Here is a 20,498-nt window from a genome sequence, read left to right on the forward strand (position 1 = left end):
GGGAGAGTGCTATAAAGATGTTGATTGTTACAAGCCCAGGCCATGCCTTTCGGGGCAGGGACATCAGCAACATTACAATTGGGTATTGGCAGTGGGCCAGAGACCATCTTTTTTACCTAAATCAGGGTAATCACCAATGCGATACAGATGCGGAGTATGTGGCATTGAATAGTTAAAACACAATCGACCTTGGAATACAGCCCGTGCAATTGGAGGATAACGTAGAAGGTAATGGTCTTGGGGTGAAGTGGTGTCAAAATTAAACAGTTCCAGGTACGAGTTTCCTTTGGGAATATCCACGAGGTCAGGGGTTTCCATGGAGATCCTCTGGGATTGTTAGAGACAAATCATGCACAGGAACGAAATGCACATCCAAACCCATTTCCCCAGGTGCAATCGGTACCACAGTTTTTGCTGAAGTTCACTGTTTGAGGGTCTCCAGGGTAGGTATCATTGTTATACTGGTAATGGCATGCACTTTCACAATTTGAGCCGAACTTGGAAGGTCGCTCTATACACCAAGGTATGCTATCTGGCATTGTTGACCACAGGACAGAATGATCCCCTCGGTCCCAGTCACTAGTGTCAGCTGCTAACCCCCAAGGAAGGGAAGAACAAGGTCTAGAAACCTTGCTACTAAGACAAGCATCAGTACAAAGGGCAGTGTCATTCCAGCGGTGTGCAGGCCAGGAATAGTTACTGTTAGCTGTGTAAGTAGTAAAGATAAATGAGCCAGCCTTCTTCCAGAGGCTGAGGAGGTGTTCTCCCCAGTCAGAAGGTGGATATGCATGGATTTTCAGTGCCGCCTCATCCACTGACCCAGGTGTATGCAGGCAGGCTGTTATGGCGGGTTCATTAATTAGCTGGCCAAATTTATGAATTTGTTGTAGGATTAAATTATTTTCAAGATGTTGGGTGGTAGGTTCACTGGCTTGGCTGGTTCTGTTTGACAACACAACCGCCAGACACATCACTGTGTAAATTTTGAGAAGCAATATTCGAGGCCCAGCACACACATTGCTGGAATTACCAGAGCAACCATTCGTACCCATTCCCATCCTGGCATCAGCACTCGGAGTCCTAATCACATTTGTGAAGGGGATGGTGCCAGCGACCTTTCTTCTTGAGCTCGAACATGAGACCTGAAAAACAAAAGAAACTAGGTCTTGGGGAGGCGCACCCAAGCCTGTGGAACATGAATTTCCTTCCCTCCTTTGAGGGCTATTATCCAGCATGGAGGGCCCTTAGGTCTCTTCAAAAATACCTTCAACAGTCCCCACAGTCAGGAGTCGGACTTGTACTTTGGCACTGGGTGCTAAGCAGGTGGCAAGCTCTAACGAGTTTCTTTGGGGAAAGAGCTGTTCTGTCACAGGTGGAAAAGCCCGTGACAAGGGGCTACCAGCAGGCCCAAGTCACTGGTTCAGGATTCTAACAGCTGTCCAGAGCCTATCACCCCATCGGGCATTCTGCAAATGAAGCTGCCGCTTTAGCAATCCGTTTGCTTGCTCTACCATTCCATTGGCCTGAGGGTACCCCGGAGCATGGAAGACCCATTGCACTCTGTTCGTTTTGGCCCATTCTTTGACTAGCTCATTACGGAAGTGAGTGCCATTATCGCTTTGTATGGCCTCTGGTGTAGGCAGACTAGCAAATCATCGGGTTAGGCCTTGACTGGTTTCTCGTCCAGTGGCATGGGAACAAGGATGTACACATATTAGGCCTGAGCAGACTTCCACTCCACTTCTGCAGGGCCCTTCCCCAATCCACTCTGAACTTTAACTCACTATTTACTGCATTAAAAACTTGATTTAAAAAACTGCATTACTTCTTTATGCACAAAAGTTGCACTGCTTTAACAATGTATGATTAGACAGTCAAAATGATATAAGACCCCAAGAGTTGCCAGTTATACTGACTTAAAAATATAAATATTTCTATAGTTTATTCTAATACTAGAAAGAGAATGTGCTCTACTGTTAGAAGGCACCATTTTATTGGTATGGCTGGTTTTGTATAACTGTTCTTTCAGTTACTGCACGAGTAAAACTTCTTCAGGGCTAAATTCTTCAGCAGAAATCAGATCATGTAATTAAAAAGGCTCTGTGACTTAAGTGGGAAGTGCACTGGGCTTGCAGTACTCCAGGTCACCACAGTTCTCCAGTAAGTTGATTTCTCTTTGTACACATGCAAGCTGCACAGACCTCTTCCAGCTCTGTAATTTTGTTCAGGTTTAGGAAAACAGATGTCTTCACAATACAAAGGAAAAGAAACAACTCATCATGTTGTTGGGAGCTGGTTAACGGATGTGGGAGAGGACAGGAATAAGTAATACCAAGTTTCTGAATGCAGTGGATACACTGACTGCCACAAATATAACGCACAACTCTCTCATATTTATTCTAGTGTTAAACTTCAGGACAGTAGAGCCTTAGGGCTTTAAGTTGCTTACATTTTGTGCTCACAAGGTAACAATGCATATCTCCTCAAATGTGCACAGTAGAGTTAAAGCCATCTTGAAAAAATATCTTTACTTTCAATCCTGTGTTTGTGTTTTATGTTGCATCGATTTTTTAAATAATAGAGACAATTTTATTATATTAATAAATTTATTTTAGCACCATTTTCATATCCAATCAAAAGGGACACTAAAAAAATTATCATAGGATTCCATGGTTATGATGTTTGATTAATTCTATCCATCAGTCTTGCTTAGGACCTCCTTCTACAAGCATTATTCATAAAGAATAACACATTTCCAGTCCCAAATGAAGGGAGTGGTTTAACCTGAGGCCCAAATTTTGCCATTTAAATCTTTAAGATAATACAAAAGCCAGTTCTTGTTGTGCTGTTACCTTTTAAGGTAGTTTTTTCAATGTGCTTTGAAGGGTTTTTTTTTTTATTTTTTATTTACAAGCAGTTATAAGAGCAATCAATAGTACCTCTCTTGAGAGCCATGCTTGCTGAAGTTCAGTATTCCTCTAGCTGCTGAGGATATTTTCAAGGAAGTTAATAAGCTTGTGGAGAAACAAAGGTCAAAAGGTGATCAGAGATAGCCTCCTCCAGTAAATTGTTATGTTTTCTCTTAAAAGGCACTACCAAAAGTGGAACTATACAGGCTATTGATGTTTTTACCTGCTGTGAAAAATGGGCCATATTTACCCCGGTAATACTCTATTAAGTCAGTGATGTTACATCAAGGATGATTTTACTTGAACCTTTGCCTGTGATTAATTGTTTTTGAGACACGAATGTCATTGGGTATTAATAATTCTGCATTGGAAGCAAGGTGTTTCTCTTCCTCCATGTATTAAGTATTTCTCCCCAGACAAAATATGGACTCAGGGGGTTGATTCATCATGTATTCCAATATGCGTGTAACCAGCCCATGCCCTATAAAGAAGTGTAATACTACTCTTCCTTCATACAGCACTTTGAGAGTGACCTATTTACCCTGAACACCATCCATTAGGATACCATCACAACTAGGTCCATTCAGATTTGCTCTTTGCATTTCATAAAGTTCCTTCAGTATAAAAAAGCTGAACTTTCCAGAGAGTTATGGAGCTGTTGAGGTAGCACTGAACACAGCTTCGCTGTTAAGCAACTACCTGAACTCTCCAACATGGACAGGGATTGCAATTTTGTCAGCCAGCTAACCAGCTGAAAATAAGCAGCAGATGCTCCTTCGAAGCAGCAGAACTTGTTCTGCCTGGATTGATAAAACTGAGTTGGTAGGGAAAAAAGGGCCAAGAATAACCACAAATAAAACACTTGTGGGATTCCTCTCTCTTTCTTTCCATCCAGGTCCAGTGGCTCCTCTGAATACCATACTTCTTGTATACCATATTTTTACACAACTTCCATTCCTGTCCAAAAGGCCCTAACCCAGGTAAGTGCTGTTTACCCAATAGGTCTTAGACTGAGGTACTAGTGTAAAGACCAGTTATTGGTGTGAGTAGAAAGCTGACTGAGACTGGGACTGAGATTACAGGGAGATTAAATCCTTTACCATCAGTCCCTCCCATGCCTGCCAAAAAGGAGATAATAGATTGCTCGTATGGCTGTAGTACAAACAAGTGCTTTGGGGACAGATGCCCTTAAAAATTCCTGAATAAATCCTTACATGCAGAGGAGGGCTGTACACATGAATTAATGTGGCAGGCAGATCCCTGCCAACTGGATGAGGCTGTATAGGGGGACAGAAAGCCCGCTTCTCAAAGTTTGTCAAGGGGCAGATGTTGACTTGCATAACATGACTGACTGTGGGACAGAACAAGCAGAGATTTCCAGCTTGCTGATGTGATCTGGGACACAACAATTTGTGTCACATCAAAGCTTTCTGTCACCTTTCCAATATAATACACTTGTTTTGGCCTAAAGAACATGATGATACATAGATATAGGACTCAAGTACTGCCCTGTTATGTTGAAAAATCTGTTATCTTGATTGTAATCATGACTTCAATCAAAACGTCATAGCTCACATAGGTACAATTCAAATCTGTAACATTTGTTACATGATAGGGCTTAGCCAACCCCACGCCAACTAATGCATTTACAAAGTGGATTAAATATTTAATTGTAGAATTTAAACATTTTAATGGACAAAAACACCTTATCATATTTTAAAGAAGTGACTTCAAATGAAAAGAAAAGAAGTTGTGCACATTTCTGCCTCCTGGAGCCAGAAGTTTAGATTTGTTTTCATTTTCATTTTTACTTTGAGTACTCATTTCATGTTTACAAAGAGAATGAGGCATGGTTTTGAGAGCAAGACAAAAATGCTAACATTGTTGGAGTCATTAAAAAAAAAACAGACAAATTAATAAGTTATCAACATCGCTGTACTGTCACATTCCCTTTTTACTATCACCTGTAGAAAACAGTCTCTTCTCAACATTCAGGCTTCCATAGACCTCAAGGTATCACCCTTTCCCACAAATACACCTCAGTCAGCTGTGCAAAAATAAAGTGGCAGCTCAGGGGTTAAGTTCTTTTCTTCTCAGCTAAATCTGGTCATGTAAATTCATTCTAGGTTGCACAGCTGTGTTCCCACTTGCTCTCACTTTCTGGCCTAACAAATCTTGAGTTCTTTTCTGAAACATGAAACAGAGTCAATAGAAAGACAGAGTCTCTCTTCCCAACAGATAACCTGGTGGAAAGCATATGCTCCTGGAAAATGAAGATGTCAGCCTGAACACCTTTATGCACAGAAAGGAACTGAACAGACTTCCCCTACTCTCTAGGAATGCTACTGTAGAAACTTGTAGGAAATGGCTTCTGCTGTTCCCCATTTCCCCAGTCAGATTTTAAAGGACTAATCTCTGCTCTGTCTCTGAAACAAAGAAATGAAGCTTGGGTGTGGATCCTGAGAAAAAACAGGCACCCTGCTGAAGTTTTTAGAAGGCACTGATGCTCAGGATTCAAGATACTCCCCCGTTTTCTTTTTTTTCCATCCAGGAAACATTCTAGTGTTTGCTATGCAGTCAATGTAACATGCTACTTCAAATCACACAGCACCAGGTCCATTTGTTTTAACCAGCTATAAAACAAGGGAAAAAAATGAACAAACTGATATTAGAATGAGACATTTTTCCAGGAGACCAATTGACATCAACAACTTGAAAACTGCAGCTAATCCAGTGTAAACATTTGCAGTAAGTTATTTCTATTATGTATTTTTTCTATGTAATTAATTGTCTGACATCATTAACAAAACCCCTGTAGTTTTCAGAACCCTTATTAAGTAACCAAACATACTATTTTGCAGAGTATATTTTTAAAAGAAAATTACTCTAGCATCTCACAAAAATTAACCATACCCATAGAATTCTGGAGTAAATATCTTGGCTGAAGTCAGCTGTTACACTTGCAGGATCAATCCAACTACTGCAGACATAGGATTAACACAGATATTAAAGGTTTCTCCACAGTTAATTTTAATGAACTTTAATATGAAGTTTTCATACTCTACCCTGACATTACTTAAAGTGCTGTGAGAATGTTAAACACGAAAGCTTCCTAAACAATCATTTTTTTTTAAACTGGATTTACATCTTTTATAGAATTGATTGAAATCCATTTAATTCAGGAACTGGACCATGTTCTACCCAGCATTTCTGATTGGGAAGAACTGACATATTTAAGGCTTTGTGTGCCAGATCTGCAGGCCATAGTCTTAGTAGATTTAGATCCACTGGCTTTCACAGAGCCCTAGCAATCTGGGCAAGGTGAAGGAGAGGCCCATGGAAATTGGAGGAGCTTTTGAAAATAACAGAGCAGCTTGACAGACCAGTACCATTTTGGTCAGCATCCCACAATTTCAAATAATGATCACTGAACAAGGACTAAACACAAAATGCAACTCACTTTCATTTGCTTGTGTGGAGATGGGCAGGTTTCTCCTCTTTTTTTTTTTTTTAATCTGAGGAGAAGCCTATTTCAGATAGGCCTATTAGCAATTAGGATGAACTGTGAAATCTCAGATACATAGCTGGTACATCCATCATCCAGGTCTCCCAACAGATGAGGACATGGCTATGCATAATCTATTCTTTGGAGGTACAATGAGGGTCTAACTACAGGCAGCTCCCAGAGAAGCAGTCACCTATATCATGGCTGCAACCATTCCTATATAAGCAATTCTGTTTTCCTCTGGTGCTACTTGACACTCTTGTACAGAAAGGTAGGGGGACTGTTACCATATCTCAATACATTTCCTCACATCCATTATTGCAGATGTGAAGTCTGGCTGTGCTTGTAGCTGAGAAAGCTTCCATTTTAATTTTGAATGCCCTAATTTTCCTTTAACTGTTTATGGTTATTGCTTTTGCTCCAGTCTATGAGCTGAACAATAAAGGGGATAACATCATTTTCATGTCTGTCACTCAAGGAGTTTGTACAGTGGGACAGATCCTTTGCTAGTGACAATCAATGTAACATTGCTAAATTAAATACCAGTTTATACCAGCTGAGTGTCTGACTCAAGAACGCTACCTTTAGGGATTTCACTTTTCCCTGAGGATGATAACAAAAATCAATTTAGCTACATCTACATCAAAAGAAATTGAATGAAATAAAGAAGTCACTAGAATTGGCTTCCCAAAGAGTTCTGCTCAAAGGCTTTCATGAAAAACATAAATCAGTTTGTTTGGAAACAGTTAACAGGACAAAGGAAATACCCAGCTTTGAAACAAAGAAAAAAAAATTATCATGAAGGCACTGGAAAGGCATCTTACTGCCCTGCAGCATCAACTTGTGGTAGCCAGGAGAAACTCTTTCTCACTTGTAGCTTAATGGCAGCCAGAATGAAATGGCAACTCCTATTGCCTCAAAGAAATGCAATCCTATTATTGACTGATGACACAGAAGACAACATGTGATATACATAGATGTGTGGTTACACAGATAGATTATTTGTTTGGGCTGCAATCAATTACTTGGACTTAACTGCATTATGTCTACCAAAAATGGGGTATAGTTTAGAGAACATTATGGCAGAGATTTGGAGAGATAGGAAGAGAATCCTATCTGTAGCACAATTTGAAGCCTGGTCTTTGAGTGTATGCATAGACATAGAAGATATTTTGCACACTGCCTCCTAGCCTCCCAACCCCCATGCAGTATGCAGGTACAGTGTATGTGTTTGTGTACACTATTGCACAAGCACTCTAAGCAATCTAAATATCTTATTTTCAAAAACACATTCCACCTCATTTGCTGCAAAAACAAATCATCTGATCCTGCTCATCTTACTCAGATGTCTAAATCCACTGAATTCCTTAGGATCCTCTATTGAACTGGTTTGATAAGATTTGATTCACAAAGGTGCACTGGATACAAAAAGATAATGTATATGGTTTTGTTCTCCCCTTTCCTACATACAAATATAAAGACAAAGTCCCCTACTGACAACAAAGATGAAATGAAATCTGCAGCTGTCATGGATTCCAATGGAACTAGGGCTGCTCAGCACCATGGTAAAAATCAAGCTATACCTATATATAGACAGACACATGTGGATCAACACCCTCTCTCCATTAGTGTACATGCCTGTTTTATTATGCCATGTATGTCATAACTTCAGCCTACAATTAAAGCTTTGCACATATAAAACCTAATGACAGGCACTAGAAAAATCCAAGGCAATTCTGCAGGCAGAAAGTGCTCACTGAAGCCATGCTGCACACACCCAATCTACAGTGATTGGTGTTTTACAGTCATGTAAAATAATAACAGTGTCTAATAACAGTTCTGCCACAGTGTCTATGTTTACACCCTTCTGGCTCTATAGTACTAAGCCATTTCTACAACATGGTCCTGTGCATGAGAAATACACAGACTGATGAGCAGGCAGGACATGATTATCTGGAAAAGATAGGCTCTGGCAGTGAAATCTGCTTTGTGTTGGAGTAGGCTCTTCCCAGCTTTCAGATGTGTGAACTGCATGTCTAATAATGAATAGATTTAGTCAATCCATTGTTTCTGGCATCAGACCCATACCTTGAAATGCTGCAGCTGAAGTATCTGGTCCTCAAGCTATTGTCTCTTGCCTTCTATTTCTCTCTGCCTTTTCCTTTTCTCCTTGAAAAAAAAATAGAGAGAAAGAGACCTCATCAGAGAAATGGATGCTTTAAAGATTGCAAATTTTTAAGAGAATTTAAGCAAACACATCTGTACAGATATCACCAGTTCCATTTCACCTGATCCTCTGTCTGCTGGTATGCAAACAGCAGTGTCCTTGGAACATGTCAGATAAGCATTAGCTAGTTGTTCAGTGAGCAGGAGAAATTCTCCTCACTCACTCTCAGCAGTAGGAGCAGTTCAAAGGAGAGCAGAGTAATTTCTATACCTGGTGCTTTTCAAAATCATGTTCACTAAGGTACTTGGTCTCCAGACACACAGAGCACTCCACCAGGCAGAAGACTGGCATTTGAAATGAAGGACCATCTTTTTTTCTCCTCCTCAATTGCTTACTATCATGAAGGATCAACTGCTTTCCTTTTGTAAGTCTTCTGTGCTTTTTTGGGTACGGATCATTTCTCCTCACATATCCCCAACCTGGATGAACCCAGGACCTGGCTAGAGTTCCCTCTCCAGAAAGTATTTTCTTTGTTTAGATTTTTCAGCCAAGAGAGAAATACTAAGTAATAAACACAGGAAGACCAATAAGTACACCCAGCCCAATTTTTATTGGAAATACTTTTCTTATTCCCTGTTGTCAGAAGGAGGGAATAATCCACTTTGTGTGAATCTTGTGGGTTTTCCCACTAGCATCTTTTGCTCTCCAAGTATATTTATTTATCGGGGAGTCTAATATGAGTGGTACAGCTCCCACGGTGGGAAGTTCTACCAAAACAGGTTGGCCGGGGGAATGGGATGGGATATCAGGGGGATTGGAGCTCTGGGAGGCGGGTACGATTGTTGGGGCTTGTGGACAAAATGCCGCAATTTTGGGGCATCCATTTGTCCCCCCGCGGCTATTGACGCTGGTCACTGCGTCCCCCACCCGCTCAGCCCATCCTGGTTTGTGCAGTTTTAAAAAGTGCTTAAGCAGCCCATTGGTTCGCTCCACAATCCCGTTCGCTTGCGGGTAGTATGGGGTGTGGAACACCCACGAAATTCCTTCCCAAGCCGGCCACTCCTGGACTATTTTCGCAGTGAAATGTGAGCCATTATCAGACTGAATAGTCTGTGGTTTGGGAAAGGTTCCGAACCATTCCTTGAGGGCCCTCACCGTGTTCTCCCCCGTCGACTTGGTGCAGGCCCGGGCTTGCACAAGTCCAGATACTATTTCGACTCCCACCAGCACATAACATTTATCTGACGATTTTCGGAAAGGCCCAACGTAATCGACCTGCCAGGCCTCCCACAAACCTTTTCCTTCCCTGAATGTGCAGGGGCTCGTTTTCTAGGGGGTGCCTGTCCAAACGGACACGGCATTGCTCGCAAGAAGATATGCAGGTTTTGCACTCCTCTCTAGTGACCGGCCATCCCTGAGCTTGTGCCTCGCGGAAGAGATCGTTAATCCCTGAGTGCCTCCTTTTTACTTACAGCCACTCTAGTAAGTACTCCCAGCTTTCTTGTACCTGGGCACTTTGTAACGGAGCTAACCGAGCTAATTCGTCTACTTCAGCATTCCACCAGCCTGTCGGGGTATTGTCTTGTTGGTGGGAAGCCACCCATCCCACCGCGAACTCCCCCCATCTTGCAATTGCAAGGATATCTTGCCACCTCTCCTTTTGCCAGATTGGTATTCTATTGACCTCCCAGCCATTTTGCTCCCAAAAAGGAAGCCATTCTGTGCAGCCTTTGAACACCGCATATGAGTCCGTGTAGATGTGTACAGGGGAAGTAGCCTGGCTTTTGCATTGGAATACGCTCCACACTGCAACCAGCTCTCCCACCTGCGCACTGCCCTCTCCCTCTGTAATGATCTGCTCCTTAGTCCCCACTTGGAGCGCCACAGCCCGGTATCTCCAGGTTTTCCCTTCCTGCTTTGAGGAAGCGTCTGTGAACCATGCATTTAGAGTCTGATCGGAAAATGGGGGAGCTACTTGAATTACAGGGGGGAGTTGGGGGGGCTTCTTTATTCAAGTCTGCTTCATCTTGTATATTTAATAGTTTGGTGGCTCCTTCCGTTACGGAAAAAATTTCACAATAGTGCTCTATTTGTGCGTACCATTTTCTTAGGGAGGCTCTCTGAGCCACCCCGTCAGGGGGCGGGGTCCCTGCCAGGACCGCTTTGGTCACCTGAAACGGACCTCAGAGAACCTTGGGTTGCTTTCGAATAGTTCGTTCAGCCTCCCTTAGAGCGAGGCTGACTACAAACAGCCCCTTCTCCCACGTGGTGTGCCGCTTTTCAGCGTCTTTGAAGCTGCGTGAATAAAACCCAATGGGCCATGCAGGCCCCTCTGGCCCCTTCTGCCACAGATGGATAGATAGTCCGGTCCGGGCAAACCCCCATTCGATCTGGATAGGGTCAGTGGGGTGGATTGGCCCCAAAGCTTGGTAGGCATTCGCCTCAAAAACCAGCAGCCGCAACGCCTCATCGTGGACCGAGGTCCACTCCCAGTGAGCCCTTTTTTGTAGTAAGTCATATAATGGCCTGGCAATAATTGAAAAATCGGGAATGTGCTTCCTCCAAAATACGAGCAGCCCCAGAGCGTGTTGCAGGTCCTTTTTGGACTCCGGCATTTTAACTGAGTCCAATGAGGACAGGGTATCCGGGGGAATGCAGGTCATCCCCCTCCTCCACCAGATTCCCAGAAATTTTACTTCGCTGGAGGGAGTTTGGATCTTTTCAGGCGGAATTGTCAGCTCTATCTGCTCTAGCTGAGCAATAATGTCACGCTGCATTTTCTCAACATCCTCTACCTGGCTCCCTCCCACAAGCACATCATCTATGTATTGATAAATTTTGACTCCCGCCTGTATGGGGACAGTTTCGAGCTCTTGTGCTAGGGCATGATGGGCTAGCGTAGGGGAATGCTTGTACCCCTGAGGCAGTCGAGTGAACGTGTATTGCTGTCCCTCCCACGTGAAGGAAAAACGCTCTTGGTCCTCAGGCTGCAAAGGGACCATAAAAAACATGTCTCTGACATCGATTGTTGCCATCACAGGGTGGGACTGCTCCTGGATAGTCGTTATTAATTCAGCAATGTTTGGCACAGCTGCCATCAATGGGTCTGTATTGTTATTTAGTCTACGGTTAGTCTCCACTTACCCTTTGGTTTTCGAACTGGCCATACAGGGGAATTGAAGGGGGACTGTGCCGGGATCACAACTCCCTGTTTTTTCAGGTCCTCCAATACTGGGGCAATACCCTCTCTGGCTCCCAAAGGTAACGGATAGGGTTTTACATTAGTCAGCCGGGAAGTGGGGAGGGGAGGCGCCGCTTGCAGCAAGCGCACTGTCACACCAAAATCTCCAGTTAGTCTTCTAACCTGAGGAACACCGAAAGACCAGGAATTTCCCTGGGTGTCCCACCACTGTTTCCCCTTCAGGACATCTATGCCTAAGAGGTTCATTTGAAAAGGCCCCACAGCCGCCATGGTGTCCACAGGACTCTCTTTCCCTGGTAACCACAATGTTACCGGGGTCATGGGCACAGTCTGGGTCTTCCCCAGAGCATTTAAAACTATTAGGACGGGACCCAGATGCCACACCGTTCCGCCTCACTCCGTGTTAGCGCTGTAATTTGGGCCCCCATAGCGATTAAAAAGGTTACAGGCCTTCTCTTCGGCCCCACCACTACAGTAATTAACAAATCTCCTTTGTTATTGCAGGTGAGTTGTCTTATAAACATCCACCCTCCGCCTCCCCCCTCACCCTGAGGGGGCGGAGGAGCTAGTTTTCCCACCACCCTTTCGTCCTCCTCGAACTCCTTCCCCACGTTTAACGCCGGTGCGGGGGGTGGTTTCGGTCTGGGCGGGGGTCCCTGTCCAGACCACCTCCGTACCAAGAGCTCTAGTTTTTTGGTCGGGAGCCCGTCCATCAAGTCTCGGGGCATGCCTTTTTGCAGCCCCAATTGCCATAGTCCCTGCTGGGTCAGGGATCTTTCTCTTCTGGCTAAGTCTGGGCTCCTCCCAGAAAATGCCAGAGACTTGCTTGCTGGCTCTGCCGCCCACACGGCCCTAGTTTCCACCCTTTGGTAAGTCTGGCCGACTGGCCCGTATTTCCTCCCATAATTAATCAATTCCTGGGCTACCTCCCCCCAGGTCCACACCTTTTCCCCCAGCCACCGATGCTCGGGGGTTACCATCCCCTCCAGGGCAGCCGCGATTCTCTCCTCGCGGGGCACATTTTGGATTCTCCCCTGCAATTGGATCCCAATAAGTTTCAGGGAATCAGGAAGTCCCCGTATTAGGGGCGTCATTTGCTCGGGATATACTGGCAATAACATCGGAGAGCTCAGGTTCGGCTTGAGTTCCCGATCATACATCATTTGCAGACAAGCTGCCTTTTGTACGCTTTCCAGCAATTGATCGACGGAACCTGTTATAGCTAGGGGATCCCCCCTTTCCAAAGGATCCAGCCCCCCCGCCCAATATGCGGCCCTCTGAGTCAGGGACCACGGGGCTCAGCGATCGCTGGTCATCAGGAACACGCCTGGGCCCCAATATCCCTCTGCCTCCCTTTCAGATAGCAGGATTCCGTCCCCCTCCAGACAGGGATACCCGCCACACATATTCGGTTTCGGATTCCCTAGCCGTTCTGGCAAAATCTTTTCGCAGCTTGGCCAATTCGGTAGCTGTGAAAGGGATTTCTTTGGTAACAACCTGGGGGCGGTTGTCGCTGTCATCCTCGTATATATATTCCATTTTGACTAGTGGGCACATATCGGGGGGGGGGGGGGTTGTCTACGGCCTCCCTTAGTCTTTTTAGGTCCCTTTGGGGGTAAATTTGGCGTACCCCTTTTCCCTTGGGCAGCACCTCACTTTTGATGAGGGCATCTGCCTCCCTCAGGAGCTGGTTTCTTAGCTCCTCTTTCAGTATCAGACCCTGGTGCTTCTCCTCCTCCAGCGCCCGCTTGGTTTCCCGTAATTGTTCTTGCAGGGGCGTTAGCGCCGCTTGCAGCGCGGCAACCACAGCCTCCGCCTGACAAGGTGCCTGCTTCCTGTCCTCCACCGCAGCTGCTAGGCACGCTCCTAGCACAGCACAAACAATAGCTTTCCCTTTTCCTCTCTTAACTTTAGCTTCTTTTTGCAAGACCGCTATTCAGTACACTACACTTTGCAAGTGGAACCAATGGTCCCGTGCCCAGTCTCGTCCCGGGGGCGAGGGACGAGAACGGTGTATTTCCAAAAGGTCATACAATTTCTCGATTTCCTCACAAAAATCGCCTGCCTTCTGGGCAGCCATATCCTACAAAGGGGATTTCGTCCTGGGAGGGCCAAATCTTAAAGGAGTCCAAGTTTCCCCTATACGCTCCCGGGAGGCCAAACCGTAAGCTACTACAAAAAATGTCCTACAAAGGGGATGTCGTCCTGAGGGGGGTCACACCTTAAAATCCAAGTTTCCCCTATATGCCCTCAGGAAGCCAAACCACAAACCAGTATACTAAAGATCTCAGCATTCGCTCCTTCCTTACGCTTCGTTCGTCTCCGGCCGCTTCCCTCGCGGGAGAGCGGAACCGTGGATCGCAACTCCGCACTCGCTTCGTACTTGTTCGTACATCTCGTTCACACACACAATCGCTCACCACACCATAAGGTTGTACGACACTCTCGTCTCAAGGGATCCTGTCCGTGACGCCAATTAGATGTCCCAATCCAATATCGGGAAGGTTTCGTTACGATCCCAAGGACGAGATTAAGACGCTAAAACCGGTCAAATATCGTACAACCTTTTAACTTTATTTTCCATGGAGTGGGGAGAAAAGGTGGGGCGGGGAGGCGACGGGGAGGCGAAGGGAAGAGGGGAACATAACAAGGGTAAGGGGAAAAGATAGAGAAAGTTGGAAAAGGAGAGAGGAAGCTAGCTACCACCACTCCGAGGCCAATGATGGTCCGCTGACTCCGTTCGAATCACAGCTCAAGCTGGGCGCCTCCGACAAGGGACGAGGGACCCCAAACAAAGAAATCCCTCGGCAAGTATAGCTTTTTCAAATTAAGTTTCCCACCCCTCACGTGGTAGTTCAGACCAATAGTAATATTTGAGTCTGGGGTCTCCTGCTCCTTAGGTAGGCCGTTTACTGTTGCTGTTTCTGCTGACAGGTGTGTCTCCATTCTTGGGTCCAGCCATTATCTCTCAAGGTCCTGACAAAGAGGTGGTAACTCCAGCAATTAGCACTGTTTCAGCAGTGCACAGGAATGCAAATTGCTGGTAACTCCCTTATCATTCCCGCCTGCACCAGCTCTGGGTCCCTTTCTCAGTGAACTAGGGAGTGCGGCCTAAGGCTTCAGCAAATTTAGCTACTCATGCTAAGCAAGTTTTATAGAAGTTGTGCTAAAAACGGCAATAATTTACAGTCCAGGTCCCAAAGTCTCTGCCCGATCGTGCCCTGGTTCGGCGCAGGCTCGGTGTGTCCTGGGTGGTCGCAGGGAGACGATTTCGGGGGTCACAGCAGCTTAGTCCTGTTTCTGCTGGGAACAGATGGCTTGTTCGGGGTTATGGTTTGCTTGCACCTTATGTACCAAGAAATGTTTAAGGCAAAAGTTCACTCATCTGTCCGCCACACCTGTAAAACCATGTGTTTTTGTTATTTAAATATTTCAATATCTGTTGGACTTAAAGACATTTGTGGATTACTTAAATACACAAAATAGTTTCTCCATTCCAATTCTGAGTGTCTCACTGAGGCTCTTGGAATTCTGCTTTTTCCAGGGATTTCAGGCCTCCATGTCTAGTCCTCAAGAGGCATAAGACAGTATGCTGCTTATGCAGAACTGAACTTGGTTTAATTTTGAGTGAAAACTCCATATTTACAAGGAAGATCAGGAAACACTTTTTATGATGGATTCACAGAAAAAAAATAAAAAAAATCAAGTAAGTCTTTGGAGCAGTTTTGGTGAAGGTTGAAAAAAGAATGAGTGATAGGGGAACTGGATCAATGAACACATAAGAGACAAAGGGATCAAATGATGCCGAAAATGCATATGCCAAGCAGTTCTGTAATGTATTACATATTCTTATATTTAGAGTGCGTGTGTTTAGATCTATACACACACATCCCTAAAATATATAAATATATTACAGCTGATCAAAAATGTTCTGCTGAAGTTGTTTTTGAATAGAAAATTGGCTTTTTGGCTAACTAAAATCTGACAAATGGCAGCTGTCTTCTGCTGAAAGCTTGCCATCTCACTACTCTGTACATTTAAAAGACAATTTGCATTTGTGCATAGATAGGAATAGAAAATTTACTCATGCATTTTTTAAAATGGCTTCTTATATAAAACTGATAGTCAGTGGAACATTCCTCCTTCCTTCCCTCCCACCACTCCTCGAAGCCCCTCTCCCCCTCTTGCATTTTGGAATGGAATGTGATATTAGATGGCTTAGGGGTCAGAAAGAGAACATTTTTCAAGGTTGCATCTTGCTTTTTTTTTGACTCTGGGATATTAAAAGTATATCTTTAGTGAGCAAAAAATTTGTTAGACTCTGTTCTATGTTATTTCCTCATGTAGACTGCTAGTCAGTTTTGAACCAGAATAAAGTCATTATAAAAATTGTTCCTAACATTTGCATAATAAGGATAATTTTCTCTTGTTTGTGTTAAGCTGTCCAGATTTGACTAATATAAGCATTATCACACCATTGTCTGAAGTACCACAGGTGAGTATGAGGCACGTACTTCTTGACAATTAACTAAAATATATCTTTTTTACCTCTTATGAAAAAAGCATTTACTAAAACACATGATGGAAATCATGGTATGTTTGATGGTCGGTTGTGTCATGCTTTGTAATGGACTTGACAAGAGAGCCTCATAAAACACAGATGAAAACTTCTTTTCCTTATAAGAAAGGGAAAGCACTTTGAGTATTTTCCCTGTAGGCAACAATACAGCAGGCAGTAAAATACTTGAATTACTTACTAACTAGTAGGCATCTGTGGAAGTAAATCAGAATGTCATTCATGTTTCCATTTCACTGTCTTTCAGTCAGCCTGACTGCACAGCTGTATCATCTCTCATTTTGGACAAAGGCTATGGGTGAGTAAAAATAAAAGGTGGGGAAAGGCAAAGGGGAGGAGAGAGAGAAAGAGAGAGAGAGAGAAAGAGATACCAGCCGTGGATCCAGCGGCGTCCCGTTGGTCCTCTTCACCCTGGGTGTAAATTTTAGCGATGCGCGTGCAGTAATTACAACTCGAGCAGGGTCCGACCCTAGGTTCCCGCTGAAAAGTTTGGAGCCAAATCAAGGCAAATTAAATAAATAAATTGTAATGACACGCGTGCAGTAGTTACAGCTCGAGTTGGGTGCCTCCAAAGAGGGACCCCAAACAAAGAAATCCCTGGGCAATTATAGCTTTTTTCAAATTAAGTTTCCCACCCCTCACGCGGTAGTTCAGACCAATAGTAATTTTTGGGTCTGGGGTCTCCTGCTCCCTATTGGGTCTCATCGTTGTTCCCAGGCAGGCTGCTTTTCTCCCTTATCTTTACTGTTGTGGTTTCTGCTGACAAATGTGTTTTGATTCCTCGGGTTCTGCCCTTCTTTCTCAGGGCCCTGACAAACAGGTGTTGTTCCAGCAATTAGCACTGCCCCAGCAGTGACAGTAGGTGTTATCTTCCAAGGTCCTGACGAAGAGGATATAATCCAGACCCCCCCCTTAATTAACACTGTTTCAGCAGTGAGGGGAGGCTTTGTTTCCCAGGGTCCTGGCGCCCAAGCAGGCCTTATTTCAAAGCCTTGACATCCTCCCTCCCGGAGTGTGACACACAGGAATGCAAACTGCTTGTAACTCCCTTATCTTTCCAGTCTGCACCAGCTCTGGGGCCCTTTCTCACTGAACTAGGGAGTGCGGCCTAAGGCTTCAGCAAATTTAACTACTCATGCTATGCAAGTTTTATAAAAGTTGTGCTAAGCGGCAGTAATTTGCAGTCCAGGTCCCAAAGTCTCTGTCCGATCGTGGTCTGGTTCAGCGCAGGCTCGGTGTGTCCTGGGTGGTTGCAGGGAGACCATTTCAGGGGTCGCAGCAGCTCAGTCCTGTTTCTGCCGGGAACAGATGGCTTGTTCGGGGTTATGGTTTGCTTGCACCTTATGTACCAAGAAATGTTTAAGGCAAAAGTCCTGTCCGCCACAGCCTTGCCAGCCAGGGCCCAGTCCCACAGTGTGTGAGCAAGGCAAGCAGGGTAGATGCAGAGATGGTAGCCAGGTTCAACCAAAAGTCCAGCTCATCAGGAAAGTTCATGGTGATGAGGAAGATTAAAGGTCAAGCCAGCAAGCCAATATGCAAGTCAGGGTCAGGATCACACCATCACACTCCATGTGTTTTCAGGCAGCCCTGTGATTGGCTGGCAGGAGCAGTCGCCCCTTCCTGTCTACCCTGGAAGGATGTCAGCACAGGAAGCCCTTTCCCACTGAATGCACAGGCACCGATATTTTATAAAACGTGATTACCCAGAAGAATGCCAGAACAGGAAGCCCCTGCCTACTACATGCATGGAGCCCGCCATTTTTGACAACGTCTTAACCTCTGTTTTTCATCGTGCTCTGTGATTGGCTGGTTGTCCTTTTTTTGAAAGCATCATACGAATGGGTTTCAGAGCCCCCTCTGATTGGCTGCCCGCTTCCTTTGGATCAGGAAGTGCTCAGATATAAAACTATATACATATATATAAAAATATATACATTTAAATATAATATATATAAAGAAGTATACAAATATGTATACATATATTTTATTTATTTATACATAGATACACTATTATATATATTTCTATATGTGTATATGTAGCATATGCATATATACTTTTATAAAGATATGTAATTTGAATATATGTAGCCATAAAAGCATAGGTATAAAATGGAGAAAGCGTTCTTTAATTGAATGAATAATTAAAGTTTAAATGTGACTAGAAAGTAATTAAACAAAAGTAAAAGGCATGTTCAGGGCCTCCCAGGTTACAAGGCTGTAGAAAAAGCCCTAACATGTCTGAGGTGGGGACGAGGGGAGTTCAAGAGGGTGTGGGGGGGTGCCAAAAGGGTGGGGGGGGCACAAACAAGTTGGAATATGCCCAAGAGCTATGGACCCTTCCTAGGGGGCCACGAAGGGGCCCCTTGCCCAAACCCTGTCACATGCAAAGAAGAGACCAATCCTGCGAGCTGGACCGAGAGGCCCCTGCATCCAGTCCCAGCCCAAGGTGATCATACTGTATTACTGGGGCAGCCTTTGGGCTTTACATAGTGCTGCAAGACACAGGCAACACTGTCTGTGAAAATGGAAAAACAGAACAAAATGCCAACTTCAGAAGAACATGTGCGTGGGGACATTAAGAAAAAGCCCCAAAGGGATTCCTGTGAAAAAACATGTGAACCAGAAGAACCAGCCAATGGGCCCATGAATTGCGAACTATTTTTCGAGTTGTGTCACAGAGAGAGAGAGAGAGAGAGAGGAGGTTGGGGGAGCTCCCTTTGCCCACAGTTGTAGGGGGCAGCTACCTGTAAGACCACTACAGGGTGCAGGCTGGTGCTATATGTCTTTCCTTATCCTTAGGTCGATGCTGCAAATAACAGGCAGAAGCCCGAACATGCAATCAAGGCTGTCCTGTGTTAGACCATAATTACTGCAGAAGCAGCAAGACCCAGGTTTAGAAGGCACCCTGGAGAGCCATGCTCTTAGAGTCCACAGCTACTGCATAAAGAAACAGAAGAAACTGTTACAGTGAAGACTGCTAATTAAGAAAGTGTAAGGGTGAGGCGGGGGCACCACATGGACTCCCAGCAGGGACGGATACACAAACACAAGGCATACGATGGTCGATATGGAGCATTTATTACCTCTGCGTTTGAACGGGGGTTCCCTGGCGTTTTCCCAGTCGAGGCAATAATGGAGCAGGGGATCCCTGGCACCGCTGAGCGTCGGTCCAGGGTGAGGAACACCGGGGGGGGAACTAGATGAAGTTTTTATGTACCATACACATGCTCAGTAAGCATGTTGAGCTCATTGTTATTCCCGATTCAAAGCCCAGGTGCAGCGCCACCCTGGCACAGGCTCAACTAAGTGACTATGGGTCCACATGCCCTGTTGATGCTCCTTTTCCCACGGAACGGTCTGGCTAGCTTCCATCGTCTATCTCCTCGACATTCTTCCGCACTTTCCCATACACTCCACCCCCACGATGGAAAGCTAGTTAGAGGCCGTCCCAATCTTCAGAAGGGCATGGGGTATGAGGGCAAGGGAGTTTACAAAGTAATGAAATCAAAACATAACATAATACAAAGCAAGAGATAAACAAGAGTCCTCCTTGTATGAGGTGGCTGATATTCTCAATAGATGCCGATTCATCAATGATGTTGAAACAGCACATCTCGGCAAAGTCATGATGTCCGTGGTTATCTCACAGTAGGAGGCAGTCGATCCCTAGGTGGTTTTGCAGTGTTCCTTGCTACACTGCTCCCAACTCCCTATTTAAAGAGGCAATAGCTCCAGCTGTCCAATTTAAGCTTTGAGCCAAAGCACAGGTAACATGCCCTAACTGTTTACAATTATGTGCCACCACCCCCGGGATCCCAGCTAGGCTCAACAAGAGGCCTAGAGCTTCTGCATGAGAAAATAAACTTGTATGGCGGTTACAAGCGGCATCTTAGGATATGCTACAGGGTCCTCCGCTGCTCCGTCATAAAGGGAGGAATGCTTAAGGTAGCACAACCTACAGTGCATAGGTCACCTGTGGCATCGGCCAACACATATGTATATGCTGTAGTGCCACACAGAAGGAACCATCCTAATGGTAGTATAAGGTGAGCAGATGCATAGGTAGCATCCATAGTGTCATTACAAATTAACTGCATATCAGTTACATTCTGCAGAACAGAGACAGCATTTACAAAGCG

The 20,498-nt window shown here is 44.8% G+C and overlaps 1 long non-coding RNA gene across 2 annotated transcripts; it reads right to left on the minus strand.

Moving 5' to 3' along the window:
* Nucleotides 1–462: 462 nt before the first annotated feature.
* On the minus strand, nucleotides 463–17,266 carry LOC135324140 (uncharacterized). 2 transcript variants are annotated; one of them, XR_010385485.1, is made up of 4 exons: nucleotides 16,731–17,266; nucleotides 14,487–15,181; nucleotides 8,503–8,583; nucleotides 463–1,142 (listed from the first exon to the last, which is right to left on the minus strand). It is a non-coding gene; the product is annotated as an uncharacterized LOC135324140 (long non-coding RNA). The 2 variants fall into 2 exon arrangements; XR_010385484.1 differs by lacking the exon at nucleotides 463–1,142 and adding an exon at nucleotides 4,021–5,542.
* Nucleotides 17,267–20,498: the final 3,232 nt, after the last annotated feature.

The sequence above is a fragment of the Dromaius novaehollandiae genome, chromosome W (assembly GCF_036370855.1).
Source record: "Dromaius novaehollandiae isolate bDroNov1 chromosome W, bDroNov1.hap1, whole genome shotgun sequence".
Lineage (NCBI taxonomy): Eukaryota > Metazoa > Chordata > Aves > Casuariiformes > Dromaiidae > Dromaius > Dromaius novaehollandiae.